Genomic DNA, 22,277 nt, shown 5'->3' with positions numbered 1-22,277 from the left:
CAGTACACAGTACCTGAAATAATAAAGGAATTTTTTCCCCCAATAATGGACAATCTGGGCTGTTTGCTTTGTGAGAATCTGCCAAGGCAACGTACCATGTGGCTTTATCTTTGAAAGTGAGGATGAAACAAGCTTGCCTGGCTGCAGATAAGCGACTTAGAAGGAATCCTATTCAGATGTACCTGTCACTAATTTATCTGGAGGTTTTGTGATTCATACATACTACTCTGTGTGCGATGAAGCATTAAATTGGTTTCCTCTGGGAGAAGGTCACATTCAGGGGTCGTCAGACCTATGCTATAGGATGGTGCATGCTTGATTCATATAGCCTCTCATTACTGAATTTTTATCTATTAGAGGACTGGTAACGTGAACATATGTTAGATGATCTCTTGGAACATTTCAATAGCAAAGGGATTGACAAAAATTTGTCTATTAATATGCAGGTGTATGTAACAAAAAATCAACCTTTCTGCTGTTAGTATAGTCATTTATCCTCATAATTAAGTAGTTATACATATGTTTCCCAATAATGGCCTAGCCCTTGATGATTGCATTTCTATGACTCCTTTATTTATTGAAACAAAGGGATATGTACTTAAGTGCATTACTTTATAGTGGGAAAAAAATGCAGAGCTGATTTGAAACAGGTCTCCTGAAAGAAAAACTTTAGAAAACAAAGAGTTTTCCCATTTATAATATAGTTTTCTACTGTGGCACTTCTACTTTATTACTCTATATAGTTTGAAAGAAAATGGCATACCTTGGAAAATGAGACAGATACTGGTTCAAATGTGAAAGAACATAAAAGAAAGAGATGCCTATTTATATGTTAACATTGTGCTGAGAGACTTTCATATGGATTTTTTTTTTTGATGTGGGATATTTAACAAATGCAAAAACAAAAAAACCCTATTCTTCATTTTATTATTTCCATGATGGGGTATATAAAACTAAAACCTAATATCTTCCCTTGGGTTTTTGACTGTGCTCCATTTTGTATAAAATAAGCCAATAAATGGCAAAGAGGTAGTTAAATGAAAGCAGTCAGTGAAATCTTTCTAAAGTGTCTTTAGCATGCATGACAGCAGTTTTAACTGTGGGTAAATTAGTGATATAAACTGATAGGTTTTCCCTATTTTTTAAATTTAAGATTGCTTCTTATATTCTGTATTGCAATACAAAACAACTTGATCATTTCATGAAGCAGCAAAATGAAAACTCTTACAACTGGATGAAAATGACTATTCTATGCTGCATTTTTATATAGTGTAAGTCTTCAGATTTTATCCTAGGTGTGAAAATGTGGAACATTTAACATAAACTGGAATTTTCCTATTAATGAGTTATAGCATAATTAGGGCATTACTGTAGGAACCTACTAAGTCATTTATGCACGATTCACAATATTTAAATAAGATATTCTTCCCATTTCACAATCCTTAAATTAAACTGTGGTCTTAAAACCTTGCAAGGCCTCCTAATAAACAGGAGTGTGAAATAAATATATTTAATAATATTACTTTAAGATTTCAAAATATTCTAGTAAGCATGTTTCTGAAAAGAAAAGAAAGAAAAGCAGTTCATGAAACTAGGAAAAAAATACTGTTATACCATATGCAAAGTACACATGATTAGGCATATTTCTGCCCTCTTCTCTCCATTCCAATTTTGTTTTTTGCTATAGACAATAAAAAATGCATAAACTTTAAATTTTCCATATCTTTTTAAACCTATTATATACCTCACTACAAGGTATTTTCTTAATTTCTTTTTTTTTAAGAAAAATCTTTTATAAATACAGACTAAATCCATGTTATTTTCAGAACGAAAATAACATGAACCGTCTATGGAATAAAATGGAATAAAATGAACGATTTTGTTAGAGACATTTAAAGGATTTAACAAGTATTTTGTTGCTTAGATTATAATGGTACTTTTAAACAGTTTTTTATATCTATCATGAATTTTTCCTCTGTTCTTTTGTAAGTTTAAGGTGTACAGCATTATAATTTAACATCTGTATACACCAAAGAGAGATTACCACCACAAGTCTAATTACCATCCAACTGCATACAGTTGACCCCCTTCACTTATTTTGCCCACTCCCAAATCCCTTCTGCTTAGGTTATCACTAATCTTATCTCTAGCTATAAGTTTATTTTTATTGGTTAGTTTTGTTTTTTAAGATTTTACGTATGAGTGAAATCTTAAGGTGTTTGTATTTTTCCATCTGACTTATTTCACTTAGCATTATTCTTTTAAGGTCCATCCATGTTGTCACAAATGGCAGGATTTTATTCTTTTTATGGCTGAGTAGTATTCCATTGCATACACACACCACATCTTTATCCATTCTTTTATTAATGGACACTTAGGTTGTTTCCACATCTTGGCTATTGTAAATAATGCTGCAGTGAACATAGGGGTACATATATCTTTTTGAATTAGTATTTTCATGTTCTTCAGATAAATACCCAGAAGTTTAATAGCTGGGTCATATTGTGGTTCTATTCATAATTTTTTGAGGAATCTCCATAACTATTTTCCATACTGGCTACACCATTTTACAGTCCCATCAACAGTGTATGAAGGTTCCCTTTTTCCACATCCTCTACAACATTTGTTATTTCTTGTCTTTTCAATAACAGCCATTCTTTTTCTCTTTTCTTTACATGGTGAGTAAATCCCCACATTTCAGACTCTGCTTAAATAGATTAAATATCACCTCTTCTAAAAAGTATTTTCTAGTTGTCTAATCTAGTCTTGATCTCTCACAGACTTCTGTGATCTCATAGCATTTGCCATAATATTTAAGTATTTTACCTATATTTTATAAATATTAATTATATAAATAATATACTATATATATAGAAAGAAAGAATATTATTTACCTGATTATATTTTGTCTGTTATACAAAATTTAAGCACAATTTCAGTGCCTAGCATCGTGCCTAGTATATAATAAATAGTCAGTAAAATTTGTTGAGTGCATGAAATCAGATAATTAAAATAATTCTATAACTAAGAGTATAAGAAATATAAAGTATATATTAAATATACAGTACAAAAGTTATATAATTACTGGTTAATTTAACAAAATAATTACAGATATCATATACAAACAGAGAAGTCAGCAAGCTTCACACAGTAGCTTCTCCACAAAACAACTGAACCCTACCAATACCTATTAGATATTAAGTGCCATGGAATCTGTAAGTAGTATTGTCTTAGAGTAATTATGAAATTTTCATGGATATCTTTTGAAATAGTTTAAAGAAAAACAAAAATATCTATGATTTTTAAAAACCATTTACTTTACAAGTGTTTATTGAGAGCTGACTATGTATGAAACTGTGCAAAAGTCTATAGGAGATTTATTATTGTAAATGGTTAACTCCCATCTCATGGGATCAATATATAGTAAGAAAATTCAATATATACTTTTTAAAAGTTAAAGTAGAACTTTAACTATAGAGCAGAAGTTGAAAATGTTAATGGCATTTAGCAGAACTAGAGTTCATTTTTAGCTGAGGGAAATAGCAACGGCATACTACAGAGGTTAATTTGACACTAATCTTTGAAGAAAGCTGAAGGAATTCTTGGCAGAAGGAATCGCATAAGAAAAGGCATGAAGAAGGTGTTTAGTAAGAATTAGTTGCTCATTTCAACAGGTATATCAAATAAATATAGGAGGATATATTATGTTATATTTGGCAGCTGCTTTGGATGGAAGTTATATTTGAATATAGATTAGGACAAGATTGTGGAAGATTTAATTCTAGCTTAAGAAATAAGGATTTTGTTGGCATGTAGCTAAGTCCCTAGAATATGTTCAATCTCTTCTTATTTTAGAAGTCTAAAAAGAAGAATGTGGTTATTTTGAATGATGGTTTACACAGAAAAATCTGGCATTACGTATTATAAGATCTCCCTTTTGTATGTGCTATATATTTGCATACATGCATACATGCCACACACACACATGTGTCGGGGTGTGTGTGTATATGTGTGTGTGCATGTGTGCTTAGTAAATGTGTATCACTTAATCTGGCTTTATTTTAAAAATAGATTAGAGGAGGAGTCAGTGTCATTATGTATGGAAACTACTGGTCACTTCAGCAAATACTCAATAAACTGATAAAGCAAGGAAACATGAAATAAAATATCAGATGAAGGGCATATCTTTCAGAGACACACTCGAGGAAAAACTCATAAGAATGATGACTTGTGAACCCATTATACGTATACATATATCCACTCTTTTTTTAGATTCTTTTGCCATTTAGGCCATTACAGAGTATTGAGTAGAGTTCCCTGTTCTATACAGTAGGTCATTATTAGTTATCTATTTTATATTTAGTACTGTCTATATATCCATCCCAGTCTCCCAATTTATCCCTCCGCCCTTACTCCCCGGTAACCATAAGTTTGTTTTCTACATCTGTGACTCTACTTCCATTTTGTAAATAAGTTCATTTTTCAAAAAAAAAAAAAATGTTTAATTAGACCTTGAAGACCAAAAAGCCAAGATATCTGTAACCTATTATTTCCCTAAACATATTCTTTATAGCACATACAATGCAAGATGTAAATAGGAATTTTGTGATAATTTTTTTTGTAATTAATAATATCAAAGAAATTTGGGAAATATCATATACAATACCTGTTTTAGATATGAAAAAACACAACCTATTAAAAATATGAAGCATTACACTAATAAATTTGTTGCTGTTTAACCCAGTATTTACCAAACTAATTTAACTACTGCGTAACACTTATTTTAAGGCCATGATATTTCCATGATTCTGTGTTGCCTCAATGCAGATTTACAGTATCATTTTCTGAAAGCATTTGCAGTAAGAAAAATAAATGCAAACTTTTATTGTTTGGTATTTTATGAACTGTTTAAGAATCTTGGCATATTTCTAGATTGCAAAGTTATTCTCCCATATTTTCTCTCTTTTTTTAACAACTTTATTGGAGTATAATTGCTTTACAATGGTGTGTTACTTTGTACTGTATAACAAGTGAATCAGCTATATGTATACATATATCCCCATATACCCTCCCTCTTGCAACTCCCTCCCACCCTCCCTATCCCACCCATCTAGTGGAACACAAAGCACCAAGCTAATCTCCATGTGCTATGCAGCTTCTTCCCACTAGCTATCTATTTTACATTTGGTAGTGTATATATGTCAATGCTACTCTCTCACTTCGTCCCAGATTACACTTCCCCCTCCCCGTGTCCTCAAGTCCATTCTTGATGTCAGCGTCTTTAATCCTGTCCTGCCCCTACGTTCTCCAGAAACAGTTTTGTTTGTTTTTTTAGATTCCATATATGTGTTAGCATATGGTATTTGTTTTTCTCTTTCTGACTTCCTTCACTCTGTATGACAGTCTCTAGGTCCAGCCACCTCATTGCAAATAACTCTATTTCATTTCTTTTTATAGCTGAGTAATATTCCATTGTATATATGTGCCATATCTTCTTTATCCATTCATCTATCGATGGACATTTAGGTTGCTTCCATGTACTGGCTACTGTAAATAGTGCTGCAATGAACATTGTGGTACATGATACTTTTTGAATTATGGTTTTCTCAGGGTATGTGCCCAGTACTGGAATTGCTGGGTCATATACTAGTTCTGTTTTTAGTTTTTTAAGGAACCTCCATACTGCTCTCCATAGTGGCTGTATCAATGTACATTCCCACCAACAGTGCAAGAGGGTTCCCTTTCTCCACATCCTCTCCAGCATTTGCTGTTTGTAGATTTTTTGCTGATGGCCATTCTGACTGGTGTGAGATGATATCTCACTGTAGTTTTGATTTGCAATTCTCTAATGATTAATGATGTTGAGCATTTTTTTCGTGTGTTTGTTGGCAATCCATATGTCTTCTTTGCAGAAATGTCTGTTTAGGTCTTCTGCCCATTTTTGGATTGGGTTGTTTGTTTTTTTGATATTGAGCTGCATAAGCTGCATGTATATTTTGGAGATTAATCCTTTGCCAGTTGTTTCGTTTGCAAATATTTTCTCCCATTCTGAGGGTGGTATTTTTGTCTTGTTTATGTTTTCCTTTGCTGTGCAAAAGCTTTTAAGTTTCATTAGGTCCCATTTGTTTATTTTTGTTTTTATTTCCATTGCTCTAGGAGGTGGGTCAAAAAGGATCTTGCTGTGATTTGTGTCATAGAGAGTTCTGCCTACATTTTCCTCTAAGAATTTTATAGTGTCTGGCCTTACATTTAGGTCTTTAATCCATTTTGAGTTTATTTTTGTGTATGGTGTTAGGGAGTGTTCTAATTTCATTCTTTTACATGTAGCTGTCCAGTTTTCCCAGCACCACTTACTGAAGAGGCTGTCTTTTCTCCATTGTATATTCTTGCTATATCAAAGATAAGGTGACCATATGTGCATGGGTTTATCTCTGGGCTTTCTATCCTGTTCCATTGATCTATATCTCTGTTTATGTGCCAGTACCATACTGATTTGATTACTGTAGCTTTCTAATATAGTCTGAAGTCGTTTGTTTGTTCTTAATTCTTCTAAGTCCTTGTTAAACGTTTCGTATATTTTCTCCATTCTATTTCTATGATTTTGGATCATCTTTAGTATCATTACTCTGAATTCTTTTTCAGGTAGACTGCCTATTTCCTCTTCATTTGTTTGGTCTGGTGGGTTTTTACCTTGCTCTTTCATCTGCTGTGTATTTCTCTGTCTTCTCATTTTGCTTAACTTACTGTGTTTGGGGTCTCCTTTTTGCAGGCTGCAGGTTCGTAGTTCTCATTGTTTTTGGTGTCTGCCCCCAGTGGCTAAGGTTGGTTCAGTGGGTTTTGTAGGCTTCCTCATGGAGGGCACTGCTTCCTGTGTTCTGGTGGATGAGACTTGATCTTGTCTTTCTGGTGGGCAGGACCGCGTCTGGTGGTGTGTTTTGGGGTGTCTGTGAACTTATTATGTTTTTAGGCAGCCTCTCTGCTAAGGGGTAGGTTGTGTTCCTGTCTTGCTAGTTGTTTGGCCTAGGTTGTCCAGCACTGTAGCTTGCTGGTCGTTGAGTGGAGCTTGGTCTTAGCATTGAGATGGAGATCTCTGTGAGAGCTTTCACCATTTGATGTTATGTGGAGCCAGGAGTCTCTAGTGGACCAATGTCCTTAACTCAGCTCTCCCACCTCAGAGGCTCAGGCCTGACACTGGGCTGGAGCATGGAAACCCTGTCAGCCACTTGGTTCAGAAGAAAAGGGATAAGAATGAATGAATGAATGAATGAATGAATGAATGAATGAAAGAAAGAAGGAAGGAAGGAAGGAGGAAGGGAGGAAGGGAGGAAGAAAGAGACAGAAAAGAAAATAAAGTTATTAAAATAGAAAAAATATATTATTAAAAATAAAGAAAAGAAAGAAAGGAGAACAACCAAACGAAAAACCAAATGCACCAATTATAAGAAGTGCTAAAACTATACAAAAGAAAAAAAAAGGACAGACAGAACCCTAGGACAAATAGTAAAAGCAAAGCTATACAGACAAAATCACACAAAGAAGCATACACATGCACACTCACAAAAAGAGAAAAAGAAAAATATATATTTATTAAAGAAAAAAGGAAGAGAGCAACCAAATCAATAAACAAATATACCAATGATAATAAGCTGTAAATACTAAATGAAAATAAAATAAAACCAGAAACAAATTAGATGCAGAAAACAAACCCCAAGTCTACAGTTGCTCCCAAAGTCCACCACCTCAATTTTGGATGATTCGTTGTCTTTTCAGGTATTCCACAGATGAAGGGTACATCACGGTGATTATGGAGATTTAATCTGCTGCTCCTGAGGCTGCTGGGAGAAATTTCCCTTTCTCTTCTTTGTTCTGACAGCTCCTGGGGTTCAGCTTTAGATTTGACCCTGCCTCTATGTGTAGGTCACCTGAGGGCAAATGTAAGAAAGAAGGAAGGAAGGAAGGAGGAAGGGAGGAAGGGAGGAAGAAAGAGACAGAAAAGAAAATAAAGTTATTAAAATAGAAAAAATATATTATTAAAAATAAAGAAAAGAAAGAAAGGAGAACAACCAAACGAAAAACCAAATGCACCAATTATAAGAAGTGCTAAAACTATACAAAAGAAAAAAAAAGGACAGACAGAACCCTAGGACAAATAGTAAAAGCAAAGCTATACAGACAAAATCACACAAAGAAGCATACACATGCACACTCACAAAAAGAGAAAAAGAAAAATATATATTTATTAAAGAAAAAAGGAAGAGAGCAACCAAATCAATAAACAAATATACCAATGATAATAAGCTGTAAATACTAAATGAAAATAAAATAAAACCAGAAACAAATTAGATGCAGAAAACAAACCCCAAGTCTACAGTTGCTCCCAAAGTCCACCACCTCAATTTTGGATGATTCGTTGTCTATTCAGGTATTCCACAGATGAAGGGTACATCACGGTGATTATGGAGATTTAATCTGCTGCTCCTGAGGCTGCTGGGAGAAATTTCCCTTTCTCTTCTTTGTTCTGACAGCTCCTGGGGTTCAGCTTTAGATTTGACCCTGCCTCTATGTGTAGGTCACCTGAGGGCATCTGTTCCCCACCCAGACAGGAGGGGGTTAAAGTAGCAGCTAATTAGGGGGCTGTGGCTCACTCAGGACAGGGGGAGGCAGGAGTACAGAATGCGGGGCGAGCCTGCGGTGGCAGAGGCCTGTGTGACGTTGCACCAGCCTGAGGCGCACCTTGTGTTCTCCTGGGGATGTTGTCCTTGGATCACGGGACCGTGGCAGTGGTGGGCTGCACAGGCTCCCAGGAGGGGAGGTGTGGACAGTGACCTCTGCTTCCACACAGGCATCTTGGTGGCTACAGCAGCGGCCTTAGTGTTTCTTGCCCATCTCTGGTGTCCGCACTGATAGCCGCGGCTTGCGCTAGTCTCTGGAGCTCATTAGGCAGTGCTCCAAATCCCCTCTCCTTGTGCACCCCAAAATAATGGTCTCTTGCCTCTTAGGCAGGTTCAGACTTTTTCCCAGACTCCCTCCAGGCTAGCTGTGGCGCACTAGCCCCCTTCAGGCTGTGTTCACGCAGCCAACCCCAGTCCTCTCCCTGGGGTCTGACCAGTGAAGCCCAAGCCTCAGCTCCCAGCCCTTGCCCACACAGGCGGTTGAGCAGACAATCCTCTCAGGCTGGTGAGGGCCGGTTGGCAGCAATCCTCTTTGCGGGAATCTCTCCGCTTTGCCCTCCGCACCCCTGTTGCTACACTCTCCTCCGTGGCTCCAAAGCTTCACCCCCTAGCCCACCCCCGTCTCCACCAGTGAAGGGGCTTCCTAGTGTGTGGAAACTTTTCCTCCTTCACAGCTTCCTCCCAGAGGTGCAGGTCTCATCCCTATTCTTTTGTCGCTGTTTTTCCTTTTTTCTTTTGCCCTACCCAGGTACGTGGGGAGTTTCTTGCCTTTTGGGGTGTCTGAAGTCTTCTGCCAGCATTCAGTAGGTATTCTGTAGGAGTTGTTCCACATGCAGATGTATTTTTGATGTATTTGTGTGAAGGAAGGTGATCTCCACATCTTACTCCTCTGCCATCTTGAAGGTCCCTCTATAGTTTCTTCTAGAATCTTTTTACCTCCAGCTTTACATTTTGTTCTATGAACCAACTAAATAATTTTTGTGTATTGGCAAAGTAGCGATCAACAATAATTTTTAAGTACAAATATCCACTTAATTCCAGCATCATTTCATAAATACTTTCCTTCCTCATTGAGTTGACTAAGGCCTTGTTCCAAAATTAATTGAAAATATCTGCATGAAATATTTTATTGTTCTATTGATCTTTTTGTGTATTATTAAATTCTTAAAGTATGCTATTGAGATATCTGTCTGTTACTACATATTAAGAGCAAGTTTTGAAATAAGTTAGTGTAACTCTATCAAATGTCTCCATTTTCAAGATTATTTTGACTATTCCAGATCCTTTTCCATTTCATCTTAGAACTAGTTAAGATTCTTATGATATTTTGACTGAAATCTTATTAAAGCTAACAAATCAGGAAAAATTGGCATCTTAAAAATAATGAGTCTTCTCATTTATAAAGCATAGCTCTCCTTTTACTTAGGTCTTATTTTCTTTCTCTGAAGCAATTCATAGTTTTCATAATAGAGATCCCACACGTATTTTGTTAGATTTATCCCTATTTAATATTTGTTGATGCTATCATTAATGGAAACATTTTAAAGTGTTTATTTCTCATTGTAAGTATAGAGAAATACAGATTTTATACCGATATTTTATCCTGTGAGCTTGCTAAATTTATTGTACTTATTACTCTAAGTAGCTGCTTGTAGATTCTGTAGGCTTTTCTATATACACAGGCATATCATCTAATATTAAGGTTTCCATGCCGACATTTGTGTTTTCATTTCTCTTTGTCCAATTTCACTAGCTAGGACTTCCATTACAATGTTGAATAGAAATGGTGAGAACTGATTCTCTTGTAATATTCGTAAAAGCAAAGCTATACAGACAAAATCACACAAAGAAGCATACACATGCACACTCACAAAAAGAGAAAAAGAAAAATATATATTTATTAAAGAAAAAAGGAAGAGAGCAACCAAATCAATAAACAAATATACCAATGATAATAAGCTGTAAATACTAAATGAAAATAAAATAAAACCAGAAACAAATTAGATGCAGAAAACAAACCCCAAGTCTACAGTTGCTCCCAAAGTCCACCACCTCAATTTTGGATGATTCGTTGTCTATTCAGGTATTCCACAGATGAAGGGTACATCACGGTGATTATGGAGATTTAATCTGCTGCTCCTGAGGCTGCTGGGAGAAATTTCCCTTTCTCTTCTTTGTTCTGACAGCTCCTGGGGTTCAGCTTTAGATTTGACCCTGCCTCTATGTGTAGGTCACCTGAGGGCATCTGTTCCCCACCCAGACAGGAGGGGGTTAAAGTAGCAGCTAATTAGGGGGCTGTGGCTCACTCAGGACAGGGGGAGGCAGGAGTACAGAATGCGGGGCGAGCCTGCGGTGGCAGAGGCCTGTGTGACGTTGCACCAGCCTGAGGCGCACCTTGTGTTCTCCTGGGGATGTTGTCCTTGGATCACGGGACCGTGGCAGTGGTGGGCTGCACAGGCTCCCAGGAGGGGAGGTGTGGACAGTGACCTCTGCTTCCACACAGGCATCTTGGTGGCTACAGCAGCGGCCTTAGTGTTTCTTGCCCATCTCTGGTGTCCGCACTGATAGCCGCGGCTTGCGCTAGTCTCTGGAGCTCATTAGGCAGTGCTCCAAATCCCCTCTCCTTGTGCACCCCAAAATAATGGTCTCTTGCCTCTTAGGCAGGTTCAGACTTTTTCCCAGACTCCCTCCAGGCTAGCTGTGGCGCACTAGCCCCCTTCAGGCTGTGTTCACGCAGCCAACCCCAGTCCTCTCCCTGGGGTCTGACCAGTGAAGCCCAAGCCTCAGCTCCCAGCCCTTGCCCACACAGGCGGTTGAGCAGACAATCCTCTCAGGCTGGTGAGGGCCGGTTGGCAGCAATCCTCTTTGCGGGAATCTCTCCGCTTTGCCCTCCGCACCCCTGTTGCTACACTCTCCTCCGTGGCTCCAAAGCTTCACCCCCTAGCCCACCCCCGTCTCCACCAGTGAAGGGGCTTCCTAGTGTGTGGAAACTTTTCCTCCTTCACAGCTTCCTCCCAGAGGTGCAGGTCTCATCCCTATTCTTTTGTCGCTGTTTTTCCTTTTTTCTTTTGCCCTACCCAGGTACGTGGGGAGTTTCTTGCCTTTTGGGGTGTCTGAAGTCTTCTGCCAGCATTCAGTAGGTATTCTGTAGGAGTTGTTCCACATGCAGATGTATTTTTGATGTATTTGTGTGAAGGAAGGTGATCTCCACATCTTACTCCTCTGCCATCTTGAAGGTCCCTCTATAGTTTCTTCTAGAATCTTTTTACCTCCAGCTTTACATTTTGTTCTATGAACCAACTAAATAATTTTTGTGTATTGGCAAAGTAGCGATCAACAATAATTTTTAAGTACAAATATCCACTTAATTCCAGCATCATTTCATAAATACTTTCCTTCCTCATTGAGTTGACTAAGGCCTTGTTCCAAAATTAATTGAAAATATCTGCATGAAATATTTTATTGTTCTATTGATCTTTTTGTGTATTATTAAATTCTTAAAGTATGCTATTGAGATATCTGTCTGTTACTACATATTAAGAGCAAGTTTTGAAATAAGTTAGTGTAACTCTATCAAATGTCTCCATTTTCAAGATTATTTTGACTATTCCAGATCCTTTTCCATTTCATCTTAGAACTAGTTAAGATTCTTATGATATTTTGACTGAAATCTTATTAAAGCTAACAAATCAGGAAAAATTGGCATCTTAAAAATAATGAGTCTTCTCATTTATAAAGCATAGCTCTCCTTTTACTTAGGTCTTATTTTCTTTCTCTGAAGCAATTCATAGTTTTCATAATAGAGATCCCACACGTATTTTGTTAGATTTATCCCTATTTAATATTTGTTGATGCTATCATTAATGGAAACATTTTAAAGTGTTTATTTCTCATTGTAAGTATAGAGAAATACAGATTTTATACCGATATTTTATCCTGTGAGCTTGCTAAATTTATTGTACTTATTACTCTAAGTAGCTGCTTGTAGATTCTGTAGGCTTTTCTATATACACAGGCATATCATCTAATATTAAGGTTTCCATGCCGACATTTGTGTTTTCATTTCTCTTTGTCCAATTTCACTAGCTAGGACTTCCATTACAATGTTGAATAGAAATGGTGAGAACTGATTCTCTTGTAATATTCCCAATGGTAGGAGAGAAATGCGGAAAGTATGATTTTAGTTTTCACATATATTCTTAATGGGATTGAGAGAGTTCTACTCTGTGCCTAGGAGTTTAAAAGTTTTTATCATGAATGAGTCCTGGATTTCAAATAATATTTTTCTGCATCTTTTGTGATGATCTTATTATTTGTCTTCTCTATAATATATATATATGGCAAATTGCATTGATTAATTTCTGAATGCTAAACCAGCCATGCATTCCTGGAATATATTCCACTTGGTCATCATGTAACATCCTTCATATATATGACTGGATATGATTTGCTAATATTGTCTTAAAAATTTTTGTGTTTACGTTTATGAAAAATATTGGACTGTAATTTTCTTTCCTTTCAGGTCTTTATCTCATTTGGTTTCAAGACATAAAATAAGGTTTGAAAGGATTACTTTCCTCGATTTTCTAAGTTTGTGTCTTATTTCTTCTTCAAGTAATTGATAAGATTCACTAGAATAGCTACTTAAAGAGCTATCTTAGTAGTTCTTTAAGTAGCCTGGAATTTTCTTTATGGAAAAGTTTTGAATTGTAAATATAATTTCCTCAATAGATAAAGGGATATTCAATTTATCTTTATTAACTTATGTCAGTTATGGCAATTTATGTTGTTCAGAAAATGTGTCTGTTTCTAAATTATTGTATCTATTTACATAAAATTATTCATACAATACTATTATGAAATATTATGAAATTTTATTGTTGGTTGGATCTGTAGCACTGTTCACCTCATTCTTGATATTGGTATTTTGAATTTACCTTCTTTGTTTTCCACAAATATCGCTAAGGATATAATAATTTTAGTAATCTTTTCAAATTTTTAAAATTTTGTTGATTTTTAAGTATTCTTTGATTTTCAAATTTATCAATATGATTAATTTTCCTTTCCTCTAATCTTTTTGAATTTTAAATAGATATTTATTTTCCATCTTCTAAAGGTAGAAGATTAGATTATTATTTTTGTACTTCACCAATAGAATAATTTAAACTTATCAAATTTTCTCCACATGCTGCTTAAACTATTACACAATTTTTGGCATGGTCTGCTTTCATTATTGTACAGTTTGAAATGATATCCAAATTCCTTTGTATTTTATTCTTTGAGCCATGGATTTTTTACAAGTTTAATCTTTAATTTCTAATTATTTTGAGATTTTCTGCCTATTTTTTAATTTGTTCCTAATTAATAGCTTTGTGGTAAAATAGTATACTGTACATTATTTAATTGATTAAAATTTATTGGGAATTTTTTATAGCCCACTATATGATGAATGCTCTATGTACTGAAAAGAATATGTATCCCACAGTTTGGGAAATAGTGCTCTGTAAATATCAATTAGTTAATGTAAGTTGAAAATTTTGTTCACTGTTTTTCTTGTCTTCTTGCTTTCAATTACCAAAGCAGTGTTAAAATCTCCATACAAAAGTGTAGATTCTTTCTTCAATTCTGCCAATTTTTGTCTCATGTATTTCAAAATTGTGCTCTTAAGTATACATATAATTAGGTTCTTTATGTCTTCTCAATGAATTGACCCTTTCATCACTGGGAAATATTTCTTTGATGCCTGATACTACCCTTTGTCTTGATATCTACTTTGTTTGTCTACAATTTTTTTATCCTATTGAGTAAATATTAAATAATCATTCACTGAAACTGAATTAGTATTATAATAAATAATAAATATAAATGAATATATTTATTAAAATGTCTCCAAAGTAATTGAATAAAAATACTGCTCATACATTTATTTTATGTAGAAAAGAATTTGAAAGCTTACAAGATAAAAATTAAATCAGGATATGCATATAATATTTAAATGAGAGACTTTAAGTCCTGAGTAAATAATTAAAAGCCATATGTAGAAATTTGCAGCTAATAGGGACATTAGTGGTCAATGTTCCATTTTACATATCGAAAAATTAATACTGTGAGAAGCCAAAAACTAGTCCCAAAACACAAATATTTTTAAGGTCTAGAATATCAATGCTCTTTGTTCTTCAAACTACTGATATAAGGCCCTTGTGGAGATATCCAAAACTGAAAGAAAGAAATAAGGATTTCAAAAATTTACTGCTAATAGGAAAATGGAAAATATCAATGTAATAATATCCTTAACCAGCTTCCTAAATCTTCAGATCCATCATCTTTTCAATTATAAAATCATCATAATTCATAATGGAAAAATATATATCTTTGTGTTTTCTTCTCGCTTAGGAAAAAAAAAAAAGGTTGGTTTCAATTGGGGTGTCACTGCCCCATGAATAAAATATTCTCAAGAGTAAATGAGTGAGTGTTTACTTGCATAATGGAAAAGTGAGAAGAGAATAGCCTGAATAAATACCATTCATGTTAAAATAAACACCAAAATATTCTTTTGGGAGAATAGACCTCCTTTTATGATTATATGCAGAGAAGGAAAAATAACTATTTAGCCTATGTCCTTGTTCTTGCATGTGTACTCCCAATGCAATTATACTTACCTTGAGTATGCTAGACTATGACTCCCATGCCCTTTAATTTAAAAAGTACATGTCAAAATCTCCATTATATTAATCGTTTTAATAGGACAGGGAAGCATTAATTAATCGAACACACAAACAAAGACATGCAGGGGACAATTTCTTGGCAGAAAACAATTAGGTTGAAATGTCATTTTTAGCAGTGCATTAGGATTGTGGCAATTAAGATACAGACAAGCCCTTTGGAAATATGAGCTCTTAGTCATTTTGTTTTCTAACAGTAACTAACAGAGACAAAGCGTTTGTACCTGAGCATAAATATGCTTTTTAATTTTCTGAAAACCATGACTTTAAAAAAAATTATATTTGCTGCTAATTCCTTTTGTTGACTGTATGTTCCGTGATGATAAATTTAAAGCGCTGAGAGATGCTCACTGGTATGAAAGGTAACATCAGTTTCTTAAAAAGCTTTGTCAAGATTCTAACCTTAGTAACTTAATGGAAGGTCAAGAATCAACTCGTGCTCCCAGTATTTTTTTCTAACACAATTATGTATCTTACAATCAGTTCCACAAAAAAGTAAAATAGTTTCCCTTGGCATTTGTTTGCTTGTCATGTTTTCTTCATGAGTTGCATAATTTTAACTTTCTTACATCTAGAGTGTATATATTATAAATATTATTATCTTCCTAAATAAACCTAAAAGCCAAGCATACTGCTTGGCAGATCAAGTAGTAAATTTATCCATTTAAATCTTGTTTACACTACTATTGTCAATATATAGTATTCTCATTCGGTAAGGACATTGTTAATAATGTTAAGAATAGGTGACTTATCCTTTGGAGGCAGTACCTTGACAATTCTCAGGCCTTCTTGCCTTTCATATCTTGCTCTAAATATGCTGAATGAACTATTTGAGGCTTCCCTCATTGCCACGTTCTTTTATCTTTCCACAATTTCACATGTGTTACTATTACATTTAGCTAAAGCTGTCCCTCTCCATTCCTTGTCATCTTTCATTACTTTGTTCTCATTTTTTTAATGACTCGACTTAGATGTCATCTTTTGTGGACTTTCCCTGAACTATCAAGCTATGGTCAAACTTCCTTATGGTTGTACCCATAGCACCTTGAGATTTTCTCCAGTATAACACATTTCAGACTATAAACAATGCCCTTTGATATGTCTATATTCCCCAAAAGATTGTGTACTCAATAAAGAGTATAGCACCTAGTACATGGAAGATGCTGAAAACCTCTCTGCTAAAAAAGGAATATTTTTTGCACATCTTAAGTCTCTGCAGAAATTTTGACTCATTTCATTCCATTTTTGTGCTGGTAATGGTTATAGTATCTTATAAACCCAATAAACGTTTAAGGAGCCAAGTTTTAGATAAAGATGGTAGCCTGAACACTTACCTCTGCTTTCTCTCCATCCACAAACTCCAATGAAATGACCGTAAAGGTATTTTGTTTTCATTTCAAGACACAAACTTTCAAGTTGGGGAGACTGGGAGTTGAGAACAATGCAACATTTTGCAAGCTGGGAAGTCTCTGGGTTAGAAGTAAATCACAAACACATGAGAAAAATAAACCCTAAGCGATCCGCGGGGAAAGACAAGAAATAATATAATTGACTTCACACTGCAGAATTCCCCAAAGTCTTAGTTATTTGCAGCATGAGATACCTCTGATTCTGGGGATAAATGATAGGGTAGGATAGAAGCAAAAAAAAAGAGAGATTATTAAAAATGAACAACTGTTAGTTCTCTGGATAGTCTGTGTTTTGAAAATAGCACCCAGTTCTTGGTGGCAATATCCTCATATGTTTCTAATTAAGTCAGAATTTTTGTTTATTTTGAAATCCTATTTTATTAAGTATATAAATTTCCTCCAATTTTTGTTTTCATAATTTTTAAAGTTTGATTTTTTAATTGCAATTCTGCTATACTAGCCATAGTGTCCTTGGTTTGGATTAACAAATCAACCCATGAAACTCAAAAGGCTTTAACCAGCACCAGGCTTACTTTGCTCTAAGAAAGAATACACATCAGCTAACATTAAGCAGGGTTGAGACTAGGGTGAATCAAATGAGGCTTTGAGTGTAAAATGTAAGGGTACAACAATCAACTCAGTAATCCAAATAAATTATATTTTAATAAAATATTTTTAAATTAATGCATAAATCTCAAGTGAACAAAATAATTTTAAAAATAGACAATATCAGTATTACTGATTTTTCTTTTGCTTCATCTGTGGTGTGGCTCAGCACAGGACTGCAATATAGTGTTGGAAGGTAAATGAGAACAATTCCCAGGAAGCAAAGTAAAGAGACAAAAAGATGAAAAAGAGAATAGAAAAAATTAAGCAAATTAGTGTATTCATCTAGGAGTCCCAATATCTGAATTATAGACTTTCAAAAAAAGAGAAATAAAATGAGTGGGGAAAAGCGTCAATAAAATAATTCAATACAGTTTTCAAAAACTGAAAAACATAATTTCCCCCATTGCAAGTGTCCACTAAGTACTCAGTACAGTGGATAAAAATAAAAGTGAGTCTAGTCATGGTAAACTTTTAGGAGTATGGAAGTTTGTGCAAACTTTTAGGGATGAGGCAGGACAATAAATATATCAGATGCAAAACACCAAAAACCAAGAAGGGATTGGAAGTTTTGAACAGCACTTGTTTTCTACCAAATTCAGATGTTTTCACAAACAACAATCTTTAAAGGCAAAGATATTGACAGATACCTACAGAAATTTATCTACAGGTGGTAAATGTTTGTGAAGGAAAGAACAGAATAGTTAATGAATAAGATCTAGGGAGGGCTCAGCTGTGCGAGTATCAAGATGTTGTATGAAACCAAAGATTGATTTGGTTAAAGCCAGGCATTATGGGTGCAGGTCCCCCAGCCTGGGAAGTGCAATGTGGGGTTCAGAGGCTTTGGTCCTCAGGGAGTACCTCCAAGACTGTGGTATCTTTCCCACCTGTGGGTCACAGCACTGGGAGTGTGAGCCCTGTCCAGACTGCGTCTTTGCCCCTCCTATCCATCTCAATGTGGCTTTTCTTTTTATCTTTAGTTGTGGAATATTTTTCCTGTTAGTCATCAGGTCATTCTCAGAGATAGTTTCTCTATGTGAAATTGTCATTTTGGTATGTCCATGGGAGGAGGCAAGCCCTCCTCCTCTTCCTACTCCACCAAGTTGTTCTACCCTCCTCCTACCCAGTCTAAAATTCTATGTCCAGGGTATCAGTCAAATGTGGGCATAGATTAAATACCTGGTTATACACTCAAGGTGTCAAAACATTAGTTTTCATGCATCATTTCTCAGAAACCTACTAAAGGATGTCTTCCAGAGAAACAAGAGAGCATACCAAGAAAGAAACACACACATGCATGCGCACACAAACACACACACACACACACACACACACACACACACACACACACACACACACGAGAGGTTTAAATAATAAGAAAGGCAACAGACACCCCAGAATAATAGTGTAGGGGAAACAAGGAAAACAGCTGTGTGCCAGACACAGAACAGGCCAAATTTGAGCATAGCAGATGTCTCTGTGAAAAATTTCTCCAAAAAGAGAAAACTGATAGAATACCTACAGTTTCTGATCATTTTGAGAGGAGATATAGACAGTTGGGGGAGAGTTTCAGATAAGTAATAACAACATAAGTTTCAGATACGTAATAACAACAAAAATAGCAGATATAAGAAGTCCAAGCAAACTTACCTGGTTATACACTCAAGGTGTCAAAACATTAGTTTTCATGCATCATTTCTCAGAAACCTACTAAAGGATGTCTTCCAGAGAAACAAGAGAGCATACCAAGAAAGAAATACACACATGCATGCGCACACAAACACACACACACACACACACACACACACACACACGAGAGGTTTAAATAATAAGAAAGGCAACAGACACCCCAGAATAATAGTGTAGGGGAAACAAGGAAAACAGCTGTGTGCCGGACACAGAACAGGCCAAATTTGAGCATAGCAGATGTCTCTGTGAAAAATTTCTCCAAAAAGAGAAAACTGATAGAACACCTACAGTTTCTGATCATTTTGAGAGGAGATATAGACAGTTGGGGGAGAGTTTCAGATAAGTAATAACAACATAAGTTTCAGATACGTAATAACAACAAAAATAGCAGATATAAGAAGTCCAAGCAAACTTACTGTCAGGAAAAACTAAAAGGGTTATGTAAAATATGAAACAAATCATCATTCATTATGTAACTGTGATGTGAATAGCATTCACATTGTCAAAATTTGGATTATTTAGCCTACATTAAAATAAAATTAAATTGGGGGAAAAAGTTGTAGGAAGGTTGTGCATGGTTGTTAGGGTAAGGAGAGGAAAAAGTGCTAAATTCTTTATTGTCCTGGTGAGGTGTTGATAAATGGTGCCTAAAACTGAAAACAAAACAAGAAGTAGCGTGAAGAGAGCAGCTACAAAAGTTAAAAGTGGTTTCAGGGATAAGGGGGAAATGAGGAAAAAGGGTGATTGGTATTTCTATTAGTAAAACAAAAAGTACAAACTAGCTCAAAGCCAGTACTTAAAAAGTTATTCTGATTGCTGCAGTAATCAGAAGTTGCTGGACTAATTATTAACACATTATTTCAATATGCTTTACAGAGTCATGCAAAAACATGAATACAAACCCAAATTCATAACACTTATACATACAATTGAGCCTAATTAAAATGTTTTCTAAGTATTATTCTTTAACCAATAATATTCATTCTTTAGCTGATTTTTATATATATGTATGTAGATAAATAATAGATAGATAGATAGATTTAGTAATAGTGATAAGCATGGAGAATGACTTACAAATAAATATGATGTGGTGACTAGTATTAAAGGCAACACTAAAATATTTTATTGCTAAGCATCAACAAGTTTAGACACTACTGGATGAAATAATAGTAATAATAATAATAAGGCTATTTTTCATTGAGCTTTTTTTATGTGCCAGTTATCTTCCAGTTCTTTTGTGTAGATTATCTCATTTCATCCTCAGAATAATATGAAGTATGCATGATTATTTTTCCTTATTTTGAAGGTAATGAAACATAAGTACTTTCAATGGTGGTAATCTGCACAGATATAAGCATTTTTGTTAAATATTATCTGCTTAGTCCCTATCTCATCTCACACAGTTTCTAATGACAGTATGAAAGATATGAAATCTGTCTTAGGAAAAATACAATGTTTACACAAGTGGCCTGAATGGCAATATTTCAGAAAGTGGTTAAATAGAAACTGACTTAGAAAAGCTTTCAAATAAATAAATCTTTTCAAATGTATAATTCATTGTATGCAGTATGTTATATGTAATAATGTAGATTGTCTTTTTAAGCCCGATTATAGCATAATTAACTTTATCATCTGGGGATATATTTAAAGTGAATCATTTAGAGTATTAGAATATACTGCTCATTTAAAATAAATGTAAATGTTCACACACAGTTTCATACACACACACTTCCTCCTAAGTTTCAGAGAAATGTCATGAACACTGTTATGACATAAAATTGTACCTAGAATTTTCTCAGTAAAAATCTCTAGAAATCACTCCAGAGAAAGCCAAGACTTTTTAGAACTTTTCTGTTGATAAAGTCTCCAAATTCAACCTGATAGTTTTGAATCCTGGCTCTTACAGCTCATTCCAAATGCTTTGTTTGAAGTGGTGAGCATTACAGTCTTATGGGATTTTAGTAGATTTTCTTGATCTTTAAACTTCAAAAGAGCAGCATGAGTTGCTGAGATGGAGATCAAGAATTTTAAAAGAAGTTGAAGGGAATTTCCTAGTGGTCCAGTGGTTAGGACTCCATGCTTTCAACTGCCCAGAGCCCAGGTTCAATCCCTGGTCGGAGAACTAAGATTCCACAAGCCTTGCAGCACAGCCATAAATAAATAAATAAATAAATAAATAAACAAACGAATAAATAAATAAATAAATAAAAGTAAGTTGAGGCACCAACTAGAATAGCCTCAGCACAAATATAAGCAGGTTTCAAGAAAGATCTTGCTATTACAGGTAGCCCTCATTAAATGAATGGTGCTACAGGAAATAATACAAATAAACAAATTCTTCCAAACATTATCCACAACTCCCACCTGCAGGACCTACCCAGAGACATTAGAATTTTGGGGAAAATTCCTCTTCTCTCCTTCCCACCTCTCCCTACCATAGCACTGTGCCCTAATTAGTAGATGACCAAGAGCAGAAATATCTTTAATTTCAACAAGCTGGTTGAAGCAGGTAGAAAATAGAGAACTTACAGAAGAAGAACCTTGTCCTTCTAATCCTTACATTTCCATGGTGACAACATTTCACCGACATTTTACAAAGTGGTGCATCCCAGGACCTCAAGGTGATGGTGAAACAATATTGTTTTATTGTAAAAAAAAAAGGATAGTAAAGTATTAGAAGATATTTGGTCCTATCTAAAAGGTCCATGAGACTTTTGGTCCATAAGACATCTGGTCCATACCAAAAGGTCCTTGAAATTTGGTCCTATCTAACACATCCATGAGCACATTTGGTCTATGCCAAATGGTTTTGGGCAGGACCAAATATCAAGGACCTTTTGGTGTGGACCTAATGTCTTATGGATCAAAAGTCTTAATGGATGTTTCAGACAGAACCAAACATCCTGCAAGGATCGTAGTGTACTTACATAACCAATTATGATCATTTTAATGATATGGTCCTATATATTTTAAGGAAAATTTTAAGAAAAGAAATCTAACCCATTCAAGCAGTGTTCTGATATTTGAGGCAGTCATATAAAAACCTTCCTGATATCAAAATACAGCTTGTCTAAATTATCTTCCTTAACTACCTTACTACCTTATCTTTGCTGTTGTTATTTTACGGGAAGTAAGATAAGACACTTTTAGAGTGACTTTTGTTAGCTAAAATGTTTTGG

The 22,277-nt window shown here is 35.0% G+C and overlaps 1 protein-coding gene across 1 annotated transcript in view; it reads left to right on the top strand.

The window, feature by feature from the left end:
• Positions 1-22,277, top strand: part of MGAT4C (MGAT4 family member C) — a 706,172-nt gene that overhangs the window by 407,921 nt on the left and 275,974 nt on the right. The window lies entirely within an intron of this gene.

This window comes from Physeter macrocephalus, chromosome 6 (genome assembly GCF_002837175.3).
Source record: "Physeter macrocephalus isolate SW-GA chromosome 6, ASM283717v5, whole genome shotgun sequence".
Lineage (NCBI taxonomy): Eukaryota > Metazoa > Chordata > Mammalia > Artiodactyla > Physeteridae > Physeter > Physeter macrocephalus.
This window is presented reverse-complemented; position numbering and strand designations above follow the sequence as displayed.